Source organism: Peromyscus leucopus, chromosome 1 (assembly GCF_004664715.2).
Source record: "Peromyscus leucopus breed LL Stock chromosome 1, UCI_PerLeu_2.1, whole genome shotgun sequence".
Classification (NCBI taxonomy): Eukaryota; Metazoa; Chordata; class Mammalia; order Rodentia; family Cricetidae; genus Peromyscus; species Peromyscus leucopus.
The window spans coordinates 123,633,537-123,641,524 of record NC_051063.1 but is presented as its reverse complement, the minus strand read 5'-3'; positions in this window follow the sequence as shown (position 1 = coordinate 123,641,524).

Here is a 7,988-nt window from a genome sequence, read left to right as displayed (position 1 = left end):
TGCCATCTTCTGACCTCCATGGGGAGGTCACATATATGCATATATATGCACATATATGGTGCACGTATATACATATAGGCAAACACCCATACACAGAAAATAAAAATCAATCTTTAAAAAAGAAAGAGAATCCCCTGGTGAGATTTGGTCTTGAATCAGGAGTTTGCCCTGCAGATTCACACATAATCTTAGCTGCTACCACAGGGCTTCGTTCTTAGGATCCCAACCCGGGAAAAGCGAAGGCGGAAGTGCTAATTGGAGAAGGAGTTGTGAGGAAAGGAAGAATAGATACAGTATTCCTGAGAAATGTGAAGCCATCACCTCCTACAGAAGAGGCATCGGCATTTTTAAAAAATGGATGTTGAATATTAACAAGTAGAGTCCCATTCTTTCCCTGACTCTGCCTTTAGAAAAAAAAATAGAGTTGAACTATCTAGTTCAGACTAGCCTACAACTTGTAAGCCTCCCGCCTTGGCCTCTTGAGTGCTGGGATTACTTACCTGGGTTACCATGCCTAGCTCCTGAATCCTATCTTTAATGTGTGTTAAAAGCTTGAACTTGACCAGGTAAAGTGGTGCATGCCTTTAGTCCCAGCACTCAGGAGGCAGAGTCAGACAGATCTCTGTAAGTTCAAGACCAGCCTGGTCTACATAGTGAGTCCCAGGACATCCAGAACTACATAGTGAGACCCAGTTTCAGAAAATAAATAAAAAGAACTTGACCTCCACTGTTAGCAAACCTGTACCTTATACTTTGATATTGCACCCATCTCCTGCTGCAGGCTGAAAGTGACCTAAGACTTTGAGGAAGAAAGAACTAGTTGTCTCAAAGAACCTAGCATTGGATTACTCACCACTGCTATTTGTGAACCATACATCATATTTGTCACCCAAGCCAGAGGGTGACAAATATGGCTTAAATCTTATAAACCCAGCACTTGGGAGCCAGAGATAGATCACAAGTTCAAAGCCAAGCTGAACTATACAGATCCAGGCCAGCCTAGCTTCCTGTCACTCAAGATTTGGTGTGACACATTTGGCTAAGAAGCGAGATGACATTGAGAATCATCTCTATTCAGAATCAGTTAATTTAGACAGTGATGCTTAGCAGTGATGGTGGTAGACTGGGAAACCAAGTAGGCTGTAAGATCCATCTGTGATTCCATCCACTCGCATATTTGGCAAGTAATCATTGAATACTATTACCGTCACTGTGCTAGGTTTAGGGAAAACTATAGACGCCTATTAGGTATCAAATAACAAATATTTGAATCTGTCCAGGAAGGGAGCAGAGCTGGAGTAGTTTCCCATGTAACACATGCTGCTCCTAAGCTCTATCTGTAGCCAAGGGTGATACTGAACTGAGCCTCATGGCTTAGTTTCCAAGTGCTAGGATTACAAGCAGGTACCAACATAGCCACCTCAGGGTTTTATTATGGTGTTGTGCCCATGTCGCAAGATCCCCAAGCAGGAACACCACAGAGCTGATATCAGATACGAAACACAATAAAACAGGGGTTTATTGATAACAAACAAGCTTGGGCTTGGTTTGTGTCCAACACTCAACACAGCGGGTGGAGGAAGACGGCCCTGAGTCCCCATTTTTAAAGGGAAAAACCACAAGCAGGGTGGTATAAGCCTTGGCATCATATGATTGGGTGAGGGTATGCAACCTTTGAATTTACTGCTTGGGGGTTACAGTTATCATTTTTGGGCATGTCTGGATAAGTTCCAGGCTTTATCCTTGAGCTGCCATGGAGGCTGGCTGACCTAGCACATACTGACTGTGGGGGCTGACTCAGTGGCCCAGGCTCTGTCCTTGAGCTGCCATGGGGGCTGGCTGGACTCACACATTCACACGGACCCATGCACATAGCTCTAAGTTGGTGAGGGGTCCCAGACAGTAAACATCTGGCTGAACTTTGAGCAGTCAGAGTACATGCAGAAAGGGAGCTACTGCAAGGACTGTGTCTTTTGTTCATGGCCCTCCCAGAAACTGCTTGCTCAAGTCTCAGGAAACTGAAATTGAGGCTTGATCTCTGAGAGAAGACTGACAGCCTGCTATGGTGTCTGCTTGGTCCTTTTATTACCCCCTGAGTAGTATATCATCTCCAATCTTGGAGATGTTTCTTTTTGGTAAAAGACTTTATCACCAGGGTAGTAGATTATTTTGGAGACTAATTGGACCAAGACATAAGAGTTTCCCATTATCAACGGCAAAGTGAGCCTCCTTTTACTCAGTTTTTGCCATCTGCAAGTGTGTCATGGCTTTGGCCCAGGGGCTGATATTGGGATTCTAGCATCATCAGTTTAGTGGTACCCAGACAGGAATCTTCATTTAGTTAAGACATCAGTGACATAAGAGCCAACAGTAATTAGCAGAAGCACAAAGGGCCAAAATTCCTTTGATGGTTGACAGAGTTTCTTATCCTGAGGGAACTTGGAAATGAGAATGGGGACCAGTTATTGCTTTATCTCAGGTTCCCTATGACATAAATTCCCATTTGATCTAACATTCTGGGGTAGGGGGTAACAAGGGCGATGTTTTCTCTTCTGCAGTTACCTCCTGCTGATATTGGGACGTTGTTGTCAGGGCCCTGGAAAGCCGGAATGTTAGTCAAAGGCAGGGAGGGAGTGTTTTATTGACCAGCTGAAGAGATGGGATGTATATCAGCTAAGTTGGTCCATATCAGGTTTCAGCAAGTCCAGGGCTTGTCAGCAAATGATGCTTGCATGTGTCTGTCAGCCAAGTGGAAACCTGTTGTGACAGATATAAACTAGGAACAGGAGTTAAAACTTATGAACTCATTAGGAACTTTCAGACCCACAGTCTCAGTACTTGTAGTATTATCAATTTGCCTTGAAATACATACTGTCTTTTCTACCTAGAGAGCCAGATACAGATTGGACTGAAATGTCTTTGGCCCCATGAAAAGCATCTGTAAGTCTATATTCAGAACCTGTTTATCTCTTTCTCTCTCTTTTTTAAGAGACTTAGTAGCTTTAATTAATACATTGATCAATTAATAAGGTGGCTGCGACCTCGTGGAAGACTCTGGTTGCCTGATGTTTCTAAGCTGATGAAGCTATAGCTAGCCCAGTCATCAGTGCCATCAGAGACCTGAGAAGGATACATTCTACCTGAGTGCAGACTTCCAAATCTATTAAAAAATGACAGAGATCATCCATTGCCCAGACTGCCATCACCTCAGGCTTATTCTGTAGTTGAAATCTGGATCTTCCCCTCAACCCCATTTGGATAAGAAGTGAAACTTCAGAGATTATAGATTACTTTTACTGCTTTTTTTTTTATTTGAGACAGTGTATTAGTCAGGGTTCTCTAGAGTACCCTTAACTTACAGAATGAACCTCTCTATAAAGAGGGGATTTATGAGAGTGACCTACAGGCTATGGTCCAGCTAATCCAACAATGCTGCCTATGAATGGAAGGTCCAAGAACCCAGTAGTTGCTCAGTCTGTGAGGCTGGATGTCTCAGCTGGGCTTCAGTATAATGCTGGAATCCTGAAGAAGTAGGCTTTAATGCCAGTGCAGGAATGGACCTGTTAGCAAGGAGAGAGCAAGCAGGCAAAGGGAGAAGCTTCCTTCTTCCATGTCCTTTTAGAGGCTTCCAGCAGAAGGCGTGGCTCAGATTAGAGGTGGGTCCAGGTTAGAAATGGATCTTCCCACTTCACATGATTTAATTAAGCAAAAATCCCTCACTGGTGTGCCTAGTCAAATGGGTTTTAGTTAATTCCAGATGTCAAGTTGACAACCAAGAATATCCATCACATAAGGGTCTTCCTTTGTAGCTATGGCTAGCCATAGACTTATAGTGATCCTCCTGCCTCTGCTTCCCAAGTACTTCCTAATTACTTCTCAAGGAACTAATGTTTCATGTGCCACCATGCCCAGTGACTCTCATACATTAATCCAGTATATAATCATACCCTGAGACAGCCCCCGTATTTTAAATTTTTACTGAACTATGGCAGATAAGTACATTAAAGTATATAGCTTATTTCAGTCTCACAAGCTGCATACACTTATGCGACCAGCACCCAGATCCAGAGACAACGGGGCAGCAGGACCCACATGTGCCACTTTGCATCTGCCCTGAAGTTGATGGTGTGGGTAGAGTGTGGGAAGCTCGTCAGACATGGTTCTAGACAAAAATTGTGTCGCACACTTCTGCTTTTAGTATTTTACAATTGAATCAAGTCATAATGAGATGACTTCTCCACAGAATTCTCCTTTGGTTTGAGACACACCATGATGTCTTATAGCACAATCAAAGAGCACATCACAGTGACGGAGTGGCTGTGTAAGCTCCTCCTGACCTCTCATTCCCTGACAACTTTCTGAGGTAAGTAAGTAGCCTTACTCCAGGACAGTGGGGACTTGAGGTGCTTGGTACCATTACTAGTACCTGCTAACCACACCGCTCTGGTCACTTAGCTACGTCATATTAGTTTCTCTTAAACTTTTACTTTTGTTTACATGAGGCAAGGTCTGAGAGGCTAGCCCAGGCTGGCCTCAGTTTTGCAGATCTTCCTGCCTCAGCTTTTCAGGTACTGGGTGACATTCATTGGCCACCGCACTGGGCATTCAGATTTATTATCAAAGCCAAAGAAAGGGAATGGTGTCTCAAACCCACAATCCCAGCATTAGAAGATGAAACCCTCTAGCCCCATACCAAGTTTAAGGTTAGCCTGTGCTACATGGCAAAAAGTGTCTCAGGCAGGAAAGAATGCTCAGTGGGTAAAGAAGATGGCCACCAAGCCTGACAACCTGAGTCCCATGCAGAGAAAGGAGGAAGCTGACCCCCAAAGGCTGGGCTCTGACCTCTACATTTGCATCATTGCGTGCCTTCCCTGCCCCCATATACACTTTTTTACGTCTCAAACACCGAGGCGAAGCACGAGGAGACACTAACAGGAACAAACGGATGAAAGAACAGATGTTATAAAATCGACATGTTAGCTCCTTTCCCATCGTCCCTCCAGTCACTCCAGTCAGCAGGGCTGTCACCCGCTGTAATTGATCAGTCCTTGCAGGTGACAATCATTTTTCCTGGCCCTTTACCCCGATCGGGGCAGGGGTCTCTACCTCAGAACCAGGAGGATCCATGGGGACAGCTGCCTTGTTCCACCCACTGTCTCTCAGATGGCCATGGAGATTTTCACATGAGGGGTTCTGTTAGGCTTTTTCAGATCTTTGGGCAAAATAATAGCTTTTCTTTTCTTTCTTTCTTTTTTTTTTCACTTCAGACAAAATTACTCAAAGCCGCCGGGCGGTGGTGGCGCACGCCTTTAATCCCAGCACTCGGGAGGCAGAGGCAGGCGGATCTCTGTGAGTTCGAGGCCAGCCTGGGCTACAGAGTGAGATCCAGGAAAGGTGTGAAGCTACACAGAAAAACCCTGTCTCAAAAAACCAAGAAAAAAAAAATTACCCAAAGCCATGGAGGAAATGGATATAAAACTTTGTGAGTGGTGGAGAGGTGTAGAGACAGATCAATTCCCTTTGCTTTGCTACATTCCTTACCCCAGCCCCCTGTGGTCTAGGTAGTCTTGGTAACCTGAGCAGTGGCTGTGGCCCCAGGGCCCACTTGTCCTTGAATTCCTCTCTGCTGCTCACCCTAGGATCTCTCAACTCTGAGTGTGTAACACCTGCTTGAAGCAGTTGTGAGAGAACACCACGGAGTGAAAGACGTCACTCCAGGAGACAGCTTGGTGATGTAAAATCTGTCCAAGGATGAGAACCCCAAACTCTCCTGGGCTAGGCCTTTGTCAAACCGTTTTGGTCCCTAAGGCAACTCTGAAACTCCTAGGCTGGTCCAGGGAATGGGTTGGAAGCTGGTTGTGTGCTGGCCTGTGGTTAGCATGTGTCAGACCCTGGGTTTGGTCCTTAACACCAAATACCAAAAACACAACAGGTTTTATTTTTGAGGCAAGGTCTTCCTGTGTAGCCCAGGCTGGCGAGAAGTCTCCATTTTCCTGCCTCTCCTTGAATGCTGGAATTACAGATAAGGTACCCATTGCAGCCTCACAAACCCAGATTAAATTAAGTGCTAAGTGCCTTCCTGCCCCCTTTCCTTGACGCCCCCACCCCCCTCTTCCCTTCTGGGCTCTCCCGGCCCCTCTGCAGTATTCCCACACATTGGCTTTGAACACACTGCACTTGGCGCGAAGCACGCTGCTCTGCAGGGCACTGGGTTGTTCAGAGCAGCATTTTGGAAGGATTCTCTCCGCCCGACTCGACTCCACCGGGAAATCTGTGCTTTTTCTTTTTCCCACCACAGCATAGTTCTAGTCCAGTGCTTGCCCCGAACAGATTCCCCACAGTTGGCTATTGATGAGTTAGTGTCGAGGCCTGAGTGTGCAGGAAATAAGGAAGTGTGATGCAGTTTCGCATGACAGGCACGTTACAGGGTAGAAAATGACAACCTGACTTGGAGCTCCATACTGGTGATTCACCTGTACACCAGGTAAGGATAAATACCTCTGCCCCTGCCGTGAGTGAACTTTGAAAAGGCCCGGGGTGCTCGGCGCCCGGAGTGGTGACCCTCCCGCTCGTAGGACCAACCCTCCTGCGGCTACCACGGCCGCTCCCTTCGCACCTTCCCGCCGCAAAGAAGCACGAAGGTCCCGCCCCTCGCCAACGATTCGCCTCCTGCAAATAGGCGTTGAGGCGTCCTCATACTTCATTGGGTAATGCTGCTGTCAGTCTGGGTGTGGAGGCCTTTGGGAAATGTAGTAATTGCCGAGTCCTGGGGCTCATGGCTCTGCTTCTCGGGTTCTCTGGCATTGGGTTGTCCAATCGAGCTTCGGATCCCCGTTCAGGGTTGAGGGTCACGTGAGGATGCACTGTGGTCCAGGAGGAAGAGGCTCCGGCCTGTCTCCGCCCCGCCGGGCGGGCGTGGCCAGGCTAAGAGTCAGGGTCAGGCTGCCCCTGCCCTCTTGACTGGCTGCGTTCTTGGCGATGGGGGCAGGTCTTCTGCTCACTGGACTGGGAGAGGATATCCCTAATCTTGTAGCTTCCAACCCACTCCGGTCCGCAGGGCCTGCGTTTGCCACCAAAACGTTCCAGAATACATGGCGTCTGGAGCAGAGTAGCCTTCCTCTTTCTGGTCATGAGCCAACCATGCAACCTGGGCCAAGTCCCCGGGGTACCTGCGTCATGATGGTTTCAGTTCCGACAGAGCTGTAGTTAGAGTATCCGGTAACTTCCAATACTAGCTTCCTGTGGTCCTGCATTTTTATTATCTGTTCATAAAGCTTGCAGTCTTAAGAAGTAGTGACCCCCTATGTGGGAGAGAGTTATTATATTAGGGCTAAGAAGTTCTGATCAAGGTTGAGAGTCTAGCCAGAGAAACCCAGCTCAGCAGTTGGAGCACTTGAATCTCAGCTTTGCGGCTGGTTCATCCAGGTGCTGCTCTTCTAGGTACTTCAGCTTTTAAAAGAAAGTCAGCTCTGGAAGGGACTGACCCACGGACAGGGAAAACAGAACTAAAAAACAGAAGTTGGCCTCGTCTTTACTTCACACTACTTTAATGTCAGCACTCGGGAGGCAGAGGAGGTTGGAGCTCTATGAGTTTGGGGCTAGCCTGGTCTACATAATGGGTTCTGGGCCTGCCAAGGCTACAAAGTGAGACCCTGTCTCATGAAACAAAATAGAGCAAAACAAAACAAAGTAAAAACAGTAGTTGGTGGTGTTCAGCTCCCCAAAACAGGATGTGAAGAATAGTACTTGGTAGTGCCCTATGATCCCAGCGGTGAGCGCTCCTCTCCAGAGTGCTTGGAACAGTAGGAGAGACAGTCCTGAGGGCAGCATTAGGGACTGTGAGTTGCCAGTCATGGCTCGTATCCTGTCCCCACTACCCAAGTCTTCCTCAGGAGAAAAATGCTGACATCTTGGGGGAAATATTTACCTCTTATCCTGAAATACAGGTCCACCAAGCTCTCCATCCCTCACATTTGGAGGGGTTTTTC